The 22,308-nt window shown below is 36.7% G+C and overlaps 1 protein-coding gene across 3 annotated transcripts in view; it reads right to left on the reverse strand.

Moving 5' to 3' along the window:
* Positions 1-21,349, reverse strand: part of Pex16 (peroxisomal biogenesis factor 16) — a 114,951-nt gene extending 93,602 nt beyond the window's left edge. Inside the window, exon 1 of one of the 3 annotated variants that reach the window (XM_089087696.1) lies at positions 21,273-21,349. The gene's annotated coding sequence lies outside the window, so the exon portion shown is untranslated. The other 2 variants (XM_089087695.1, XM_089087697.1) reach the window with 2 other exon arrangements.
* Positions 21,350-22,308: the final 959 nt, after the last annotated feature.

Raw genomic sequence — 22,308 nt, forward strand, 5'->3', positions numbered from 1 at the left:
GCCTGTTTTTAAGTTTCTATGACAACAAATGGTCATCTTCCGTCTTCATTTATTGGGAGAGGAAGATTCTTGGGAGAGGAAGAGGAAAAAAATATTGCGCTAACAGAATATAGGCAAGCAAGAAAAAAGCATAAAAAACTAATCAAAAAGAAAAAGAAAGAATACAGATTTCACCAACAGGCAGCTTTATGTAAGAGTTTTAAAGAAAGCAACAGCCAAGAGTTCTGGAATAAGTTAAAAAATATGTCATCCAATAAACAAAGAAACGATTCCCTGAAAATTCCACCACCGGAAACATGGCCATCTTATTTTCAATCACTACAGAAAGATGCAAAAAAAACGAACAACACACTAGAGGAAAGGATAAATCAAGCAGATTGCGAACAAGGACCTTTCCCTCTTAGAGAAACAGATTACGCCCTCTTTGAACCCATTACCCCAGAAGAAATAAATGATTCACTGCAAAAAATGAGAGGGGGCTCAGCACCTGGGCCAGACGGAATCCCAGTTAAGATATTTAAATCGATAAGGAATATCATCATCCCCGTGTTAACATCATTGTTTAACCTAGTAATATCTACGACACATTGGCCACTAGCTTGGAAGACCTCACTCGTATTTCCCCTCTTTAAAAAAAGTAGCCCGGCCGTTCATGCAAACTATAGACCTATAAGTCTTTTAAACAATGGGGGGAAAATTTTGGAAAAATTTTTGGACAAACGGCTTGGAAAATGGATGGAGGCGAATAGTATTCTAAATGAAGAACAAGGTGGATTCAGACCGGGATATTCGACAGTGGATCGAGTATTCATTTTAAATGCAATGATACATAAGTATTCTAAAGGAAATAGTAAATTGTACTCTGAGCTTATAGACCTGCAGAAAGCGTTTGATAACGTAGATAGAATTTTGTAGTTTGAAGCTTTGAATGAAATTGGATTACCATATCAGTTTATGAATATAATAGCTTCGATGTATTCATGGACTAAAAGTTTTGTGAAAATTCCACAACAGGGTGTCTCTTCCTCTTTTCCTGTAAGTAAGGGAGTTTTACAGGGAAGTACTCTATCTCCAAAATTATTTTGTATATTTATTAATGATATTGTGCAATTTTTCCAACGCCAATGGGCACCAACACTTCGTCTTGGAAATTTGAATCTTTCAATGTTGCTTTTCGCAGATGACATAATTTTACTGGCTGATTCTGAGGAAAATCTACAGTCTCTACTGAATATCCTAGCAGAATATCTGCAGAAAAAGAAACTGAAGGCTAATGTATCGAAAAGCAAAATATTGATATTTAACAAAAAGCAACCAGAGCTACCCCCCAAGTTTTATTTGGAAGGTCAAATTTTAAAAATAAAAGAGAAAGCAACATATTTGGGCTTTACAGTAACACGAAATAGTAAATGGACACAAAATATATCAGCAACTACGACAAAAGGGAAAAATGCACTTTTCGGTATTTACAGAAGCAACGCTACAACAGGAATAAGCGATCTCAGCCTTCATAAACATATATTTATCACAAAAGTTTTACCCATACTGCATTACGGAGCAGAAATTTGGGGCTACCAGACTGCCCAAGGATTAGAAACTCTACAACTACAATACTACAAGCATGCATATGGGCTACATAAAACAACTCACTCCCTAGTATTGAAAGGTGACCTAGGCATCTACAGTTTAAAAATACGAAGAAAGATACAGATGATCAAGTTTTGACTCAAAATCCTGAGTTTACCCAAGGAAAGACTTATTTCTGCTGCTTATAAGGATCTTCTCACCCAAAAATGTAAAATCACTTGGACAGCACAGATCAGACAAATACTACAGGAAACAGGCTTTTCCAACGCGTGGAATGGAGGACAGGGACCTCTGGACCAAGAAAACTTCATAAAGGAATTCCAAGCAAGATTGCACGACCAGGAAATTCAACTTTGGTGGACAGCTTTAGATAAGTCGACTATTCTTACTTTGTATAGAGATATAAAGCGGATTTATGGACAGGAGACATATTTGAAGCTGGGATTACCTAGTAAGTATATGAAAACGTGGATTCAGCTTCGACCCAATTGTCTACCAATACAAGGAAAAGAAGTTTGGAAAAATAGAGAAGGTCCGGAAACGCAGCGTATTTGTCTAAAATGTGGTGAGAATGATTTTGGGCTGGGTCATTTCCTCCTGCGATGCCGGCAGCTTTCTCATATAAGGGGGGAGGTTTTAAAAGAGGGTAATGATTGGCTACTTCGGGGGATTTTGAGTTTGGATTCACCACAAACGGTAGTAGGTGTGGTGAATTTTGCATTGAAGAGTATGAGTGTTGATTAAGAGGATAGTGATTTTAGTATGTATTCATTTTATTTATCCTTTTTCTTTTCTTTTTGTTTTGTATATGGCTGTAAAAAAGCTTTAATAATACATTATTATTATTATTATTATTTAGTCTCCAGAGTGGAAACACCTTTTTGGATTCACTCACTTTGGACAGAATTAATTAAGAGCTTTGAACATGAATTAATTCAGTGACCCTAGCTAACTCATCTTTAATCAGCGATAATATATCAAAACCCATTCCGGTTCAAAAAATGGCAAAGAGAGTGTGCCAGGAATGCAGATTAAGAGTTACTATTAACACTATTCAGTGCAGTAGCTGTGAGTTTTACTTCCATGAACATTGCTCCGGTATAAAACGTTCTAAGTGGTCAAAACATTGGCTTTGCCTAGATTGTACTACAAAAGAAGATACTAATGACAAGGTAGTACCCTTTGATGACTCTTTGCGTTGTTCCATCCAGACCCCGTCTACCCTTATGACACCTCCACGTCACCCATCAGGAAGTGACCTAGTCAACATTTTGAAAAAAGTGAGGTCCTCACACTTTTCGTCTCTCAAATCAATTCCTTGCCAAACCAGTTCCATGCCCCAGGACAGTCCCCCCTCAACCACGACCGATGTGTCCTGCAAAACCATTTTCGTTTCAAAAACAACTGATTTCAGTTGCCAAACCCCTGACCAGGCTACAGTATTCAAGACCTGTGCTTCCTGCCAGTCCAACTTGTTAAACAACGTCCCTACTGCACCTAAAACAAGAAACCTCCTCCCTCCAATGCAGTGGTTATTATCATTGATGAGTGAACTTGAAAATGTTATTACAGAAATGTCCACCCTAACCACTTCAAAAAGTGTTAGAGTTGGTATAACCTCTAGTCTTTTCCAATCCAGGAAAAGGAGAAATCCCCAGTTTCTTTTTAAACCAATATTAAAACAAGACTTACTGATGCTAATGTGGCTTCTGATAACACCATCAAAATTTAACAGATGACAAGGTCAACGACAAAATTCTAGATACGAATCTAGTGATTTCCGGTTCAACCAAGATAAAAAGACAAGTTTGTGTGTTTAAAGGATTAAACTGTCTTGGTTTTAATCCCCTCTCAGACACAAGTGTTCAAATTCATTCTGAAATTGACCTTAGTTATGCATGTAAAACTAGGTGTGGGTTCAATGCTAGGGATGAACCATCAGGAAACAAGTTAATGCTAATAAAGGTATATGCAATTATGCCTGGAGAGGGATTTGCAAGAAGGAAAAGTCGTGTAAAAAACACAATTTTTGGAAGAATTATTATTTGAAGAATGAATGTAGTGTCCCTGGGTGCAAACTCTTGCATTCCAGGGCTTGTGACAGTTTTAGAAGTGGACTTTACTTCGGTGAATGCAGTCAAATCCTCTTGAAATATGGGATATAAATATTTTAAAAAGCCCTTAAATAGTGCCGAAAAAAAAAAATTAAACCCACAGTCAGCACCCCCTCCAATTCCTTCTCTCATCAGTTTGGACCTGTCAAAAAACGATTTACATCAAAGGTCAGTGAGATACTACAAGCAGTTAAGCTCAACGAAAACAAATTCTCCCCCCTCCAACAGTGCCAAGAAAACTCGGTCAAAAAACGAGAGTCACCGAGCCTGTCATGTACCACACCAGTGTCCATTGAAGCGCCACCACCAGCTCATTCCGGGGAATTTAAGACCCCCACCGTATTCTATCACCACAAAGAAGACCCTACTTCCATCCATTCGGTTTATGGAGGCATCGAATTACGTGACACTAGTGTAAACCAGTGTTTTAGTTCTAACTTATGTCCCCCCAAATCCCTACTTAATAAAATTCCCCATAATTTGTCTGCTGTCCTCCTTTTCTCTCAAGCCCGGTCCAGCCCCGCCTCTTAATCCTACTTCTCAAACGAATCCCAGCCTTCATCCCGAAAAAGATGCCTCTCCTCTCCCAGATCCACGTTCCTCCCACCCCCCACTGCCTCCCACAATTAACAAACAAAAAATTACCCTCTTTAGAAACTGTTTTACTTTCCCAGAATTGCTTGTTACGAACGCCGAAAGCCTGAATTTCGACAAATTGATCGAGCTAGAGGCCCTCTGTCAAGTACAAAAAATTGATGTAATTGCCGTAACTGAGGTACAAGCCCAGAACCCTGATTTATTGAAAATTAATAACTACTCCCAATTCATAAAACTTCGTCCCCATGATCACCCCCTAGGTAAAAAGGGAGGTGGAATACTATTATTTGTAAATAATTATCTCTTTCCTAAATTAATTCATACTCCCAACCTTTCAGATTACGATGAAATCATTTGGGTAAGTGTAAGACCCAAAGTTTTACCACGCCCCTTTAATTTGATTGTGTTTTGCTGCTTCTATTATTCCCCAAATCAAAACGCTGCACAAAGACAGCGATTCTACCAACAACTGCATAGTAGTGCCGACTTTGTCCTATGCAAAGTCCCGAACGCCGGTATTTTCTTAGTAGGTGATCCTAATGATCTAAAGTTAAATCCCCTTTGTAGTTCCCTAAACTCAAAACAAATAGTAAAAATACCAGCAACAAAAGGAAATTCAACCCTTGATTTGATTTGCACCAATATGCAGGCTTTCTATGCCCCTCCTGTCCCCTTACCCCCGTTAGGAGGAAGTTACCATTTTTGTTTATTAACTAAGCCTCTCAACAGCTTTAATCATAATTGTTCTGTTACGGAATCCTCCTAACACTAGAGGGTCACTAAGGGCCATTAAGCTTTTGGATTGTTTAGACCCGTCATAAACTGGTAGGCTTTTAGATGAAATATTTGCAATAATTTTATAATTACTGAATTCCAGAATCTGATTAAAACGAAATACAAAGAGATATTGCTTGTGAAAAGTGTAAAAACATGTTGTAATGACAAACCATACATTACTAGCCAATTGAAAAAACTAATTAGAATTAAATTGAATCTACTTAAGAGTGGTAATATATCCGAAGCTAACTCACTGCGTAAATATATAAAAAACGAAATACATAAATCTGCTTCTTCATATTACAAATGAAAAGTCCAGGATTTATTTTCTACAAAGCCAAAACAATGGTATAATAGAATAAAGAAAATTTGTGGGAAAACACATAATAATATAGATTTCCGTTTCCAAGAAGACCCTTCAATTACAGCCAATGATCTGGACAGGTTTCTTTCTTCCATGGTTCAGAACCTCCCTCCCCTTTCTTTTGACGCTCCTTATTATTTGTGCTCTCTCAATTTTCCTGTTATTTCGCCCTCGGATGTGGAGGCAAAAAATAAAAACAATAAAAAGTGTAGTACATGCCCATTAGACATTCCGATTGTACTAATTAAAGCCTTTGCCGACAATCTTTCAGAGCCTTTGTCCTTACTTTTTAATGAAATTACCTCTACTGGTAAATTTCCAAATTGTTGGAAATAAGATTTTATTACTCCCGTAAAAAAGAAAGGTAACAATCAAGATTTTGATGGTGTCCGTCCCATTATTCTTACTCCAGTTTTTTTCGAAGTTATATGAAAGCTTTTTAGCTGAGTGGTTGAAAGTAAAAATAATCCCAAATGTTGACCAAAGACAATTCGGAAACCTACGCTTTACATCTACTACCCTCTTTCTTGTTCACCTTATGGACACAATATGGAACACACTCGAAAAACCCAATACTTGACTCAATATTATCGCTGTTGACTTGCAAAAAGCTTCTGATTTAATCAACCACAATATACTATTAGAAAAGCTATCTAATGACTTTCAAGTTGACCCTTATTTAATTAGAATAATTGCGTCTTTCCTCTCTAACAGAACGCAAGTCGTGAAATACCTGAATGTATATTCTGATCCCCTCCCAATTTATAATGGTGTGCCCCAAGGAACCCTCTTAGGTCCAATTTTATTTCTTACAATGATAAACAACCTTGGTGTTTATTTCCCGGATAGGTGGAAATTCGTTGATGATCTAACTGTCTTAGAGACATGTTCCAAAAATTCCAAAAGCAACCCAATGGACATCTTGGAATCGATATCACCCGAAGCTCTTACTGATGATATGAAAGTCAACCCTTTAAATTCAACTATTCTTGCTATCAGTTTACTTAAAACTCCTTCTTCTTTCTCCTTTCCAACTTTCCCTGAAGTGTCTGTCATCACTATTAAAACACTGAGTATTACCATCTCAAGTGACTTAAAATGGGATTTTCATATTGTCATAACCTGAAATCTTAAAACATGCAAATGCCGCATTTTCCCTCCTTAGACTCCTTAATAAATTTAAATGCCCTAAATCGCTGTTTGAGGATTTTCCTGTCATTTGTACGCCCAACCCTTGAGTACGCCTGTCCTGTTTGGCATCCTGGCATCTCCATGGAATTGTCGGACAGAATAGAGGCAGTCCAACAAAGGTGCCTAAGAATTATCTTCAATGAGGATAAAGTACTTTATATTTCCCTTCTTAGGAGAGCTAATCTTGTCACCCTTAAGGAAAGCAGAGCAAAAATTACCTTGCGTTTTGCTAACAATGCCCTTCATAACCCTGGAACAACTCTCCTTTTCCCTGGTCAATATTCACACCTTCAACCCCACCTCCCGCGTTCTGTGTCAACAAAAATCCCCCTTCTCACCCCAATAAGAGTTTGCACTGAAAGATATAGAAGAACTTTTATCTCTTACATAGTTGACATTTTCAACCACTGAATCTCTGCTGCCCCCCCTCACTCACTCTTTACCTCATAGTTATTAAGTTTAATGTCCATTTTGCAAATTTGGAGGTTTTATATTTATGTTTGTTAGTCACCAACTAACTTATGTTTTTGTTTTAATTTTACTTTTCCCCCCTTTTAATTTTACGAGTTTTTTTTTGGGGGGGGGGGGCATTTTTTCTGAAATGACATTGGCCTTCTAATTTTATGAGTTTACTTTGTACTTTTTTTTGTTTTTAACGTTTTTACGAATTTGACATTGACCCTTTTATAATTTTCTGTTGTTGTTTGTTTTTGTTGTTTGTTGTTGTTTGTTTTTTGTTTTGTTGTTTGTTTTTGTTTGTTTTTGTTGTTCTTTTTTCGCTATATTTGACGCCAAAGTGCGAATTCGGCCCTTTTGGGCTTGTGATAGCCATTTTTCACCAATAAATCTTATCTTATCTCAAAATTTCTATTAAATGCATTTCTGGAAAATACAAGATGTGGGAGAGGGAGTTATCCACCCTCCAATTACTTTATATCTTAAAAAGGGTACTAGAACTTTTGATTATTGACCCAATGAGCCCTTTCCGAAGTTTATAACGACCACCTTTTCTATAAGAACCTTATATGCCCCTAGGGCATAGCTTACAGTCCTTGCCAAATGTGGCAATAGCCCCTTCAATTTCCAATCGAATGAGCCTTTTCCAAAGTTTCTATGACAACAAATGATCATCTCAAATTTCTATCAGATGCATTTCAGGGAAATACGAGGTGTGGGCGGGGGTATCCCGCGTCCAATGGTTCTTTATCTTAAAAAAGGAACTACAATTTCTGATTACCAATCCAATGAGCCCCTTTCGAAGTTTATACAATTACCCTTTCCACATTAACCTTATATGCCTCCAGGGCATAACTTACAACCCTTGCCCTGATGGCTGTGGGAGGGTTGTCATCCTCAAAGACAAAATTTCCAGACCTTTTAACTACGCTGAACAAAACGAATACCTCAAAATTTTTATTGGATGTATTTTTGGGTAAATAGTGGGTCTGGGAGAGGGGTTAGTTACCCTCCAGTCACTTTTAACCATTAAAAAGGGCACTAGCCCGGTAAATTTCCAATAAAATGAGCCCTTTCCAAAGTTTCTACCACAATCCTTTGATAGAAAAGTGCTCTGGTCAAAAAAGAAAAAAAAATCAATAGATTGTGCCCATATTGCTCTTTACTTAGGCAGCAATATTGTGCCGCCTATGAAAATAGACATCCAAACGTAGTTAACATGGTTTTCAAGAGATGTATACAAATGTGAAGTACCTTTCTTTTATGCGGGGCAAATTCAGTAAAATAATTAAGATTTGTAAACTGCTAGTCAAACAGTTCGTGGTAACGAACTGTAAGTAAGGAGCGACCCGGCTCAATGGTAACCGAAACTCTAAAAAAACGGAAATTTGATACCAATAGATACATCAAAAGAATCAGATTTTAATTCTGATTTCAAATATATAAGTTTTATCAAGTTTAGTCTTACCTATACAAAAGTTACGCACCTGAGAAAATTTGACTGATTTTCGAAAAAAGGGGGAAAGACCCCCTAAAAGTTATAGAACCTTAATGAAAATCACACCATCATATTCACCGTATCAGAGAACCCTACCGTAGAGGTTTCAAGCTCCTATCTACAAAAATGTGGAATTTTCCATTTTTTGCAAGAAGTAAGATGACGGATGCGTGTTTATTTGTTTTTTTTTTTCCCAGAGGTGATCGTTTTGACCCAGTGGTCCTAGAATATTGTAGGAGGGCTCATTGGAACGGAAATTAAAAGTTCTAGTGCCCTTTTTAAGTGACAAAAAAATGGAGGGCAACTAGGCCCCCTCCCACGATCATTTTTTTCCCAAAGTCACCCGATCAAAATTTTGCGATAGCCATTTTGTTCAGCATGGTCGAAAATATTATAACTATGTCTTTTAGGATGACTTAATCCCTCGAAGCTCCCAGGGGAGGGCTGAAAGTTATGAACTTTACCCAATGTTAACATATAGTATTGGTTACTAGGAAGTATAAAGACGTTTTCAGGGGGAATTTTTTCTGGTATTGGGGGGCGGGGGTGGGTTGTGGGCTATATGGGAGGATCTTTTCATGAAGGAAGTTTTCATGGGGGTAGGGACATTGCTATGAAGGGGGCGCCAGATTTCCCATCATTATTTAAAAAAAAATCAGAAATTAAATATGAAAAAACAAGTTTTTCAACTGAAAGTAAGAAGCAACATCAAAACTTAAAACGAACAAAAAAATATTAGCTATGTGATTGGGTTCACCTTCTAGTCAATGCCTCGCTCTTTAATCCAAAGATTTTTAGTACTTTCATAAGAGCTATTTATTCTAATTAACGGCCTTTGTGATTCAGTGGTCATTTTTAAAGAATTGGAACAAAATTTTGTTTACTTATTCAATAACGGTGAACCAAAATAAAAGCTGCATTAACTAAAAAACGATCAGAATTTAAATAAAAAAACGAGTTTTTTTTAACTGAAAGTAAGGAACGACGTTAAAGCTTAAAACGAAAAGAAATTATTCCGTATATGAAATGGGCTGTCCCTTCTTCATCGTCTTGCTCTTTATGCTAAAGTTTGACTCTGTCTCACAACTTTATTTTCTAAAACAACAAAAATCTTTAGCGTAAAGAGCAAGGCATTGAGGAGGGGACAGCCCCTTTCATATACGGAATAATTTCTGTTCGTTTTAAGTTTTAATGTTGCTCCTTACTTTCAATTTAAAAAACTCGTTTTTTTATTTAATATCTGTTAGAAATGAAGGTTTATTGCCAGCAAATGAACGTCCATATGCAGCAAAGACAGTGTGCTGGTGTTATATACAAATGCAAAGTGGTCATCTTTTAAGTAGGACAAATTCAGTGAAATAGTCAAGATTTGTAAACCTCTAGTGGTTGTTAAAACTGAAGCTGGTACATAACATAAGACTGAACATAAAACACATAAATACCACTTTTTCTGTATTAAGACCTTTATAGAAAAAGGAAAAGCTTCAATTACCTTTTTTTATATATATTTTAACTCTCTAATAGGCTTATTTGGGGATATATTTGCAAGTTGAAAAGTTTCTTTTCAATTCTTGCTTAGATCTTTTCAGCCATCTCAGAAGCTTGCTTATATTATTGTCTGAAATTTAACTGTGTTGGTCACCAATGCTACCATAAAATTAATTTTGGCCATAATACAAAGTGATTGCACTTGGAGTGGAATATAGTTATGCCTGAAAAGTTAGTGCTTGCCAAAGCTTAAGTTGCAGTTTAACAGCTTTTTACTGATTCAGTATATTAGAAAATTGTCAATCTAAGTGAATAAAAACCAAGGAAAGGCAGAGCAGATTTGGACCAGAAAGGTGTTTTAAACAGGATACCTATCTTCCTTCTACTCTACAGGCAGTGGCATCGTTGAGGGGGGGGGGGGTGTAAGGGGGCAGTAACTCCCCCAAAATAAATAGGAAAAAAAAATTAAATTTATCAAACAGCTTTAAAACTATAAATCGTTTTAAGTGTCAAATTTGCTTTTTACTTTGAGCAGATAATTTTTTTTTATATTAATCCATGCGCATTTTTAACATAAGTTAAACAAGAAAAACAGTGGCCATTACACTTTATAATGTGTTCCACATTGATATTTTTCCAAATTAATTAAAAACAAAACTTTCCAAAAAATAAGTTTTTCAAAGACAAGTAAAGGCCATTTTAAACTTAATCTCAGCATATACAAATACCTGAAAAAATATAAATGTTTCTACTTTGATAACTTTAATAAATCAAATATTATTAACATTTTGATTACTAAATATCAGTATATGTATATTAAACTGACAATGCACATTCATTGGTATTTTTTCAGTAAAGTGCAAATTTTGTTCTGGCCTTGGGAAAGCATAGGGGGTTAGAGCACAATATATGTTAGTCTCTACTCGTTTTGAGTTTGACTCGGTTATTTGTTGTACTTTCTGTTCATTTTTTGTTTCATATATTTATCGATTCTGATTTGTGGTTGATCCGAGCTAGGTAGATTATTTGATTTTGTTTTTGCTCATTTTTTTTTAATGGAGTTCTTTATTTTTCTTTGAAAAACTTATTTCATGGGAAAAGTTTTTTTTAATTAATTTCGGTTCGTTTTATATTGACACAGTCTTTCCAGGGAAAATGAAAATAATACTTTAAATCTTTTCGTTTTTTAAGACTTTATAGTTTGGCCTGCTATTTTTATGCTGGAGAAAAATTTTCAGCAATTTTAACGACGTACACCCTTCTAAAAATCTGGACATAAATAGTAGTTTTTCATTTAGTTTCTTACCTCCTCTAGGTGATCTGAAATGGAAGACTTTATACCATTTGCAAAAAAATCTGTTTTCTTTCTTTGATAGCTTGGATAAACTTACGCTATTTTGATTTGGTTAAATTTTAAGAGCAGAAGTAGCCGCGAAAGTTTGAACATAATACCCTCAGTCGTTCTTGGGATACTGCTGAGATGCCTTATTGGGAATTAGCATTATCACAGTGCATATTGATTTAATCTTATGGCAACATTTAGCTTTTAAACATAATGGGCAAATGGGAGGGTGGGCGTGAGAAGGTGGGAGCGGAAGGGGGATTAGTTGCCCTCCAATCACTTTCGACTAAGAAAAAAGGCATCAGCCCTTTCAATTTTCAATCAAATTAGCCCTTTTCGAAGTTCCCACGACAACTTTTGATACGAAGTGTCCTGGTCTAAACAACAACAATAACCAAAAATAATACATTATACCCACTTATTCACTATAAAAATGTCAAGCCTTCCAATCACTTTCGACCATCAAAAACGGCACTAGGCCTTTCGATTTCCAATCGAATGAGCCCTTTTGGAAACGACAACACTTTTTATAAACACCTTATATGCCCCCAGGCATAAATTACAACCCTTACCCTAAGGTCTGTTGGTGTGGTTGTCATCCTCTAAGACCGAATTTCCAGAACTTTCAACTACGTTAAACAAAATGGCTATCTCAAAATTGTTATTAGATGTGTTTGGGGAAATGATGGGAGTGAGAGGGGCGGTAGTCGCCCTCCAATCACTTTCAACTATTAAAAATGGCCCTAGCTCTTTCAATTTCCAATCAAATGAGCCCTTTTGAAGTTTCTATGACAAAACTTTCAATATAAAACCTTATATGCCCCCAGGGCATAACTTACAACCCTTGCCCTGAGGGCTGGGGGGTGTCATTCTCAAAGATCTAATTTCCAGAACTTTCTACTACGTTGACCAAATGGCTATCTGAAAATTTTAATTAGATATGTTTGGAGGAATGGTGGGCGTGAGAGGGGGGTTAGTTACCCTCCAATCACTTTCGACTATTACAAAGGACACAAGCCCTCTCAATTTCCAACTGAATGAGTCCCTTTTGAAGTTTTACGACAACTATATCTATAAAAACCTTATATGCCCCCAGGGTATAACTTACAACCATTGCCCTTGGGGCTCTGGGGGGTTTGTCATCCTTAAATACATAATTTCCTGAACTTTCAAATACTGTGAACAAAATGGCTATCTCTAAACTTTGATTGAATGTTTTTGGGGAAATGGTGGGTGTAATAGGGGGGTTAATTACTCTCCACTCACTTTTGACTATTAAAAAGGGCAATTTTAATTTCCAATCAAATGAGCCCTTTTTCAAATTTCTATTACAACTTTCTATATAAACTTTATATGCCCCCAGGGCACAACTGACAACCCTTGCACTGAGGACTCTGAGGGAGGGGGGGGGTTAATCCTAAAATACCTAATTTCAAGAACTTTCAACTACGTTGAACAAAATAGATATCTCAAAATTTTGATTGGATGTGTTTGGGACAATGGTGGGTGTGAGAGGGGCGTTAGTCTCTCTCCAATCACTTGCAACTATTGAAAAAGACACTAGCCCTTTCAATTTCCAATTGAATGAGCCCCTTTGAAGTTTCTACGCTTTCAATAAAAACTTTATATGCCCCAGGGGCATAACTTACAACCCCTGCCCTGAGGGCTGTGGGGGGGGGGGGAGGGGTTGTCATCCTAAAAGACCTAATTTCCAAAACTTTTAACTACTTTGAATAAAATGGCTATCTTAAATATTGATTGGATATATTTAGAGAAAAGGTGGGCGGGAGAGGGGTGTTATTTGCCGTCAAATTACTTTCGACCATTAAATAGGGCACTAGCCCCTTGAATTTCGAATCGAATGAGACCTTTTTCAAGTTTCTACAACAAAGATTTCAATAAAAACCTTATATGCCCCCAGGGCATAATTTATAACACTTGCCCTGAAGACTGTGGGGGGAGTGTCCTGCTCAAAGGTATAATTTCCTGAACTTTAAACTGCGCGACACAAAATGACTATCTCAAAACCTTTATTGGATGTGTTTGGGGAAATGGTGGGCGTGGAAGGGGTGTTAGTTGCTTTCCAATCACTTTTGACAATTAAAAAGGGCACTAGCCATTCCAATCAAATGAGCCCTTTTTGAAGTTTCTATGACAACGTGTAATATAAAAACCTTATATGCCCCCTGGGCATAATTTATAACCCTTACCCTGAGGGCTTTGGGGGGGGGGGGTTGTCATCCTCAAAGACCTAAGTTCCAGAACTTAAAACTACATAAATATGGCTATTTCAAAGTTTTGATTAGATGTGTTTGGGGAAAAGGTGGGCGTGAAAGGTGGGTTAGTTGCCCTCTAATCACATACGACTATTAGAAAGGGAACTAGCCCTTTGAATTTCCAATCAAATGAGTCTTTTTTTAAGTTTCTACCACCACGCCTTCTATAAAAACCTTATATGCCCCCAGGGCACAACTTACAACCCTTGCCCTAAGGGCTGTGGGGGACTGTTCTCCTCAAAAACATAATTTCTATTTGGAAATCAACTACGCTGAACAAAATGACTATCTCGAAATTTTGATTGGATGTGTTTCGGGAAATGGTGGGCATGGAAGGGGTGTTAGTCGCCTTCCAATCACTTTCGACAATTAAAAAGGGCACAAGCCAATCCAATTTCCAATTGAATGTGCCCTTTTCGAAGTTTCTATGCCAACTTCTTCAATACAAAGTGCCCTGCTCTAAAGGAAAAGATTAATAAATAATAAAATGTGCTAACATTGTTCTTATATGTCCCCAGCGGCATAACTTAAAACCCTTGCCCTGAGGGTTGTGAGGGAGTGTCCTCCTCTTTTCTTAGTCCCCGTTTCTTGTCTCGTGCTCGAGTGTCCCCGTTCTTTACTTAAGCAGCGCGATCGCACTGCCTATGATTTATACAACAACTTTCTATATAAACCTTATATGCCCCCAGGGCATAACTTACAACCCTTGCACTGAGGGCTCTGAGGGGGTTATCATCCTAACAGACCTTAATTTCCAGAACGTTCAACTACGCTGAACAAAATGGATATCTCAAAATTTTGATTGGATGTGTTTTGGAAAATGGTGGGCGTGAGAGGGGCATTAGTCACTATCCAATCACTTTCAACTATTAAAAAAGGCACTAGCCCTTTCAATTTTCAATTGAATGAGCCCTTTAAGTTTCTACAACAATGTTTTCAATAAAAACTTTATATTCCCCCAGGGCATAACTGAAAACCCTTGCACTGAGGGCTTTGAGGGGCTAATCCTCCACAAAGACCTAATTTCAAGAACTTTAAATTACGTTGAAAAAAATAAATTTCTCAAAATCTTTATTGGATATGTTTTGGAAAATGGTGGGCTTAAAAAAGTGCCTTAAAAACGGCATTAGCCCTTTCGATTTCCAATTGAATAAGCCGTTTTGAAGTTTCTATGACAACACTTTCAATAAAAACTTTATATACCCCCAGGGCATAAGATACAACCCTTGCCCTGAGGGCTGTGGGGGGAGGGATTGTCATCCTTAAAGACCTAATTTCCAAAACTTTCAACTACATTGAATAAAATGGCTATCTAAAAATTTTGATTGGATGTGATTGGGGAAAAGGTGGGCGTGAGAGGGGGGGGTTAGTTGCCCTCAAATCACTTTTGACTATTAAAAAGGGTACTAGCCCTATGAATTTCAAATCAAATGAGCCCTTTTCAAGTTTCTATGACACAGATTTCAATAAAAACCTTATATGCCCCCAGGCATAATTTATAACCCTTGTCCTGAAGACTGTGGGGGAAGTGTCCTGCTCAAAGGTATAATTTCCTAAACTTTGACCATCCTGGGACAAACTGGCTATCTCGAAATTTTTATTGGATGTGTTTGGGGAAATGGTGGGCGTGGAAGGGGTGTTAGTTGCCTTTCAATCACTTTCGACTATTAAAAAAGGTACTAGCCATTTCAATTTCCAATTGAATGAGCCCTTTTTGAAGTTTCTACAATAACACGTTCTATGTAAACCTTATATGCCCCCAGGGCATAACTTGCAACCCTTGCCCTAGGGTTGTGGGGGAGTGTCCTCCTCAAAACATATTTTCTATCTGGAAATCAACTAAGCTGAACAAAATGGCTATCTCAAAAGTTTTACTGGGTGTCTTTAGGGGAATTATGGGCATGGGGGGGGGGCCATTTGCCCTCAAATCACTTTTGACTATTAAAAAGGGCACAAGCCCTTTGAATTTCCAATCAAATGAGCTTTTTTGTAGTTTCTAAGACAACGCCTTCTATAAAAACCTTATATGCCCCCAGGGCATAACTTAAAACCCTTGCCCTGAGGGTTGTGGGGGAGTGTCCTCCTAAAAAACTTTTTTCTATCTGGAAAACAACTATGCCAAACAAAATGGGTATCTCAAAGTTTTGATTGGATATGTTTGGGGGAATGATGCAAGGTTGGGGCGGGGGGGGGCTAGTTGCCCTCCAATCACTTTCAACTATTAAAAAGGGCACTAGCCCTTTGAATTTCCAATCAAATGAGCCTTTTTTGAAGTTTCTACAACAATGCCTTCTTTAAAAACCTTAGATGCCCCCAGGGCATAACTGGATGTGTTTGGGGGAATGATGGACGTGGGGGGGGGGGCTAGTTGCCCTCCAATCACTTTCGACTATTAAAAAGAGCACAAGCCACTCCAATTTCCAATTGAATGAGCCCTTTTCGAAGTTTCTACAACAACTTCTTTGATACGAAGTGCCCTGCTCTAAAGGAAAAAAATAATAAATGATACATCCTGCCAACATTGTTCTTATACGCCCTCAGGGCATAACTTAAACCCTTGCCCTGAGGGTTGTGGGGGAGTGTCCTCCTCAAAAACATATTTTCTATCTGGAAATCATCTATGCTGAACAAAATGGTTCGCTCAAATTTTTGTTTGGTTGTTTTGGGAGGATTTAGGGGCGTGGAGGGGGGGGGGGATTCTTTCCGACAAATTACTTTCAACTATTAAAAAGGGCACTAGCCACTCCAATTTCAAATCGAATGAGCCCTTTTTGAAGTTTCTATGACAACTCCTTTGATATGAAGTGCCTGGGTATGGAGAAAAAAAAACAAAAAAAACATTGTGCCAACATTGTTCTTTACTTAGGCAGCACAATCGCGCTGCCTATGATACTACTGAGGTGCCTTATTGGGAATTAGTATTAACACAGTGCATTTTGATTTAATCTTAAGGCAACATTTAGTTTTTAAAGATAATGGGCTAATGCGAGGGTGGGTGTGGGACTAGTAGCCCTCCAATCACTTTCAACTATTAAAAAGTAGCCCTTTCTATTTTCTATCAAATGAGCCCTTTTCGAAGTTCCTATGACAACTCCTTCAATAAGAAGTGCCCTGGTTTAAACAAAAATAATAATAATAAAATAATACATTGTACCCACATCAATCTTTACTATAATTAATTAAAAAAACTTTTTCCAGAAAATAAGTTTTTCAAAGAAAAGTAAAGAACTCCATTAAACAAAAAATAAGCAAAAATAAAATCAAATAATCTACCAAGCATGAAACTACCACAAATCAGCATCAATAAATAAACAAAACCCAAAACAAACAGAAGTTACAATAAATAACCCAGTCAAACACAAAACAAGCAGAAATTAACATAAGTTGGGCTCAAAACCCCTATGCCTTCCCAAGGCCAGAACATAATTTGCACTTTACTGAAAAAATATAATGTTTTTACTTTTAAAAAAGGCACATGTTTTTAAAACTATTAAAATGGTTGTTAAATGTTTTTAAAACTATTAAAAAAGGCACTAGCCCTTTCAATTTCCAACCAAATGAGTTCTTTTGAAGTTTATACAACAGCACTTTAAATAAAAACTTATATGCCCCCAGGGTATAACTTACAACCCTTGCCCCAAGGGCTTGGGGCTGGGGGGTTGTCATCTTCAAAGACCTAATTTCCAGAACTTTCTACTACATTGAACAAAATGGCTATCTGAAAATTTTGATTGGATGTGTTTGGGGGAATGGTGCACATGAGAGGTTGGTTAGTTACCCTCCAATCACTTTTGACTATTAGAAAGGGCACTAGCCCTCTCAATTTCCAATTGAATAAGCCCCTTTTGAAGTTTTTACAACAACTCTATCTATAAAAACCTTATATGTCCCCAGGGCATAACTTACAACCTTTGCCCTGGCGGTTCTGGGGGGTTTGTCATCCTTAAATACATAATTTCCAGAACTTTCAACTATGTTGAACAAAATGGCTATCTCTCTAAACTTTGATTGAATGTGTTTGGGGAAATGGTGGGCATGAGAGGGGGGGGGGTCAATTATTCTCCACTCACTTTGTTGATGTTTTTACAACATTGCTTTCTATAAAAAAACCTTACATGCCCCCAGGGCATAACTTAAAACCCAAGCCCTGAGGGTTTTTTTTTTTGGGGGGGGGGTGTCATCCTTAAACATCTAATTTCCAAAACTTTCAACTACATTGTATAAAATGGCTATTTAAAAAATTTTATTGGATGTTTGGGGAAACGTGGGCAAGAGAGGGGGGTTAGTTGCCCTCAAATCACTTTTGACTATTAAAAATGAAACTAGCCCTTTGAATTTCCAATCAAAAGAGCTCTTTTCAAGTTTCTATGACAAAGATTTCAATAAAAACTTATATTCCCCAGGGTATAACTTATAACCCTTGCCCTGAAGACTGTGGGGGAAGTGTCCTGCTCAAAGGTATAAATTCCTGAACTTTAAACTGCGTGAAACAAAATGGCTATCTCAAAATTTTGATTGGATGTGTTTGAGGAAAAGGTGGGCGTGAGAGAGGTTTAGTTGCCCTCAAATCACTTTCAACTATTAAAAAGGGCACTAGACCTTTTAATTTCCAATCAAAAGAGCTCTTTTTCAAGTTTCTATGACAAAAATTTCAATAAATAATTATATTCCCCCGGGGCATAACTTATAACCCTTGTCCTGAAGACTGTGGGGGGGGGGGTGTCCTGCTCAAGGTATAATTTCCTGAACTTTAAACTTGGGGTGTTCACAAAAGTGAACACCCCTTCCACAAACACCATTTCACCAAACACATCCAATCCAAACTTTTGAGCTAGCCATTTTGTTCAATGTAGTTGAAAGATCTATAAATTATGTCTTTAAAGAGAAGGACACTCACCCCACAGTCCTCAGGGCAAGGGTTGGAATTTATGCCCTGGGGCATATAAGGTTTTTATTGAAAGCACTGTTGTAGAAACTTCAAAAAGGACTCATTCAAAATTTTGAGCTAGCCATTTTGTTCAATGTATTTGAAAGACCTAGAAGTTTTTTATTGAAAGCACTGTTGTAGAAACTTCAAAAAGGGTTAATTCAAAAGGAAATTCAAAGGACTAGGGCCATTTTTAATAATTGAGTGATTGGAAGGCAACTAATCCCCCTCTCATGTCCACCATCTCCCAAAACACCTTCACTTAAAACTTCTGAGATATACATTTTGTTCAACACAGTTGAAAGTTCTGGAAATTAGGTCTTTGAGGGTGATAACCCCCTCAGAGCCCTCAGGATAAGGGTGGTAAGTTATGCCCTGGGAGCATGTAAGGTTTTTTTTTATAGAAAGCATTGTTGTAGAAACTTTGAAAAGGGTTCATTTGGTTGCAAATTGAAAGAGCTAGTGCCCTTTTTAATAGTCGAAAGTGATAGTAGGGCAACTAACCCCCACTTGATGAGCCATCAGGTGGAACATACCACTTGATGGCTTTTTTATGCTCTTTTCAAATATAATAATTGCTTCTATTGCAAAGTCAAATTTAAGCCCTTTTTGAGCTCTTGAAAACTGGTTTCAGTTTTTGCTAAGAAAACATATTATATTATTTTGTCAAAAATGCATACAAATGCATCAAGGAAGAAGAAAATGGCATAATATCACAAAATTTATTTATCCAACTTAATTGTGGAAAATCAGTGCTTGTGGATTATATAACATTAACAAATAGATTTATAATGAAACAGTAAGTTTTAAACCAATGTTTTAAGCCTTTTTTATACCCAAAAACTAGAAATATTTTGTTATTCTCAAGAGCTCAAAAAGGGCTTAAATTTGAATTTGCAATAAAAGTGTTTGTTATATTTGTAAAGAGCATAAAAAAGGCATCAAGTAGTATGTTCACTTTATTTGTAAGTCAACAATATGAACATGAAAAATTTACTTAAAAATGATGTCATTTCATTTGTTGATAAATCTATCTATTATCTGTCTATACATCATTTCTATTGAAAAACTAAGGTAGATAGTTGATTTTGAATTAAAATCAGGTAGTTGCAGATGTCAAGCCATATGCTAATTGTAGAAAAAACCAAGGCAGATACTACAAGTGAGTGAGATGGCAAATCTGGCATAAGCCCTTTTTAGGATTGTATAAAAATGATGTCATTTCATTTGTTGATAAGTTTATCTATCATCCATCTATACATCATTACTAGTGAAGAACTAAGGCAGATAGTCATAGAACTAAGGGATGAAAGATTGGACTGATTTTGGGTTGAAGCATGATGAACAATTATTATTATTAATCAGAAATGGAGTAAGCCATAGGCTTGTCTCATACAGCACAAATTACATACCATGAGCAACACTTATAAACAACAAAAACAAAAACTATAAACTTCCTAATAAAACAAAAAAACAAAAAAGAAGATACCCTACAACAAATATACACTTCACGGTCCTAGGTACTGTCTTTCGTAAAATGAGGTCTCATCTAATGCTGTTTTGAAAGCTGCAACATCATTCACCAGAACTACTTGGTCAGGCAACACTGGACTTGTATGCAACTGGGACTCAATTTGTTTGGACTCACAGGCAAACAAGTCAACATTGAAATATTTACCCTTTACTTTACCCTGCCCTCCACCCCTATAATGGTGAAATATATAACCCAAATCTGTTTAATCTCTATGAATTTTCTACATATGACTTTGGTAAAATTCCCCTTTAGCTACTTTTGGCTAGCCTATCTTGGAAAAGAGTTAAGTTAGGAAAATGAAACTTTCAGGAATGGGTCTAGAGGCTAAAGTACATCCTGGGAAGGTATTTTGAAGTACATATCTCTACTCCTTCTCTCTTTAGAGGGTCCTGATTGAAATTTTGACAAAACAATATTTTACCTTAATTTTCAGTTATCAGGTTCTTTTCCTCTGGTTTTAGTTAGGAAAAACTCTGGCTTTAGTTAGGAAAAATGAATTCCTGTTATTTGAATAGGCCTAGCCTATAATTTTAAGCCACATCAATGTTTTTCTTCATAATTTAGGAAATGTATTTGCATATCTTTAAAGCCTTATAAATTGGGATTGAGCAAAGTTTTGAGAGCTGAAAACAATTTTGTTGTACTTTATTTAAGCAGAATATATGCCACTTTGCAAGGCTTCACTTTTATAATGCAGATTGTTAAAGGTCATTGACAGTCAGGACCCTCTAGAGGGAGAAGGAGTGGAGGTAGGTACTTCAAAATACATTCCCAGGACATACTTGTCCTGGAAAAATGTAAGTTTTATGAATAAAAAATCCCAGTGGTAGGCTATATAGGCCTACCAGTACTGTCTACTTTGGGGTAATTAAAAATTAGTTAATGTGAAGTTACCAGAGCCCATAAATATGGATGCAATTTTAGATATTTAATGGTTTAACTTACAGTCAACCAAAATTAAAAGAATGTAGGCTACAAGCAAATTTCCAAATAGGGCTAAGCAAACTTTTGCAAATAATCAGTCTCTTCTGAAGCCAATAGTTGAAATTTGGCTTGGATTAGAATCCCAAGTTTTTGATCAGCTGTAGGCCTAGTGCAATTTTGTAGTCATAAAAAATTACAAATTTTATTTAGGCCTATTTTTCTTTTCTTCTTCTTCTTCTTCTTCAATTATAGGCTTCAGATTCTTTTATGTCTTTTTGCAATTATTAACGTCTTCTTCTACTAGAACGACAGCCAAAGAAATTTAAAAATACCCCAAAGTTCACGCGCGAAAAATACAACATTCTGAGCAAAACCGAAGATATTATATATTAACAGCATTCATATTCATAGAATATTAAAATATCTAATTTATTCTTCATCAACGTCTTCATACATAAATACAGGATAGTTTTCGAAAACTCCATTGATTTCAACGTATGTGCACAAGAAACTATTGGGAAGGGATTAAAAGATGGTAAAGATCCATAGAGGGTATACAGCAAGAAAAAGAGCTCTTCAGAAGGAGGCATGATTGAACAAAAAAAGATGAATTTTAGATTGCTAATTCTATGCTTATTCTTATAGGCTTGTTTACGTTTTTCACAATTTATCCACCAGTAGTCTTAGGCTTCATAATCTAGGAAGGCAAAATACCTTAATAGGAGTGTAAAAACATAAACTAAAAGGAATTTAATTTCAGATACCAGAAAAACTAAGTGGAAGCTACCCTCCTATCCACACCTAAAACCACCTCTGAATTCATCCCCATTCCCCCTCCAATGGTCTCATATAGCCTAGGCTATGTAAAAAAAAATAACATAATAATTGGATGTTGCTCCTTACTTTCAGTCCAAAAAGCTTGGCTTTTTATTTAATTTCTGGTAGTTTTTCAAATAATGCCGGGAAATCTGGCTCTCCCTCCATTTAAATGCTTTCCCGCTCACAGGAAACTCATTCGTGGAAAGTTCCTTCCACGTTAATTACCCCCCCCTTGAAAATTCCCTTCGGACAATGCCATCCTCTCCAATAATTCTCGAACCGAATTTTTTACGGAGGGTTCCCCTTGAAAAATTCTCCTGATCATAATTTAATTTGATAAAGAGTTTAATTTTACAATTGCTTTCCAGATCATGGCAAAAAATCTCTTTCTGTGGGGTTTTTTCTGGAAAAATT

Source organism: Artemia sp. Qi Xiang Cuo, chromosome 4 (genome assembly GCF_049724085.1).
Source record: "Artemia sp. Qi Xiang Cuo chromosome 4, ASM4972408v1, whole genome shotgun sequence".
In the NCBI taxonomy this organism is placed as follows: domain Eukaryota; kingdom Metazoa; phylum Arthropoda; class Branchiopoda; order Anostraca; family Artemiidae; genus Artemia; species Artemia sp. Qi Xiang Cuo.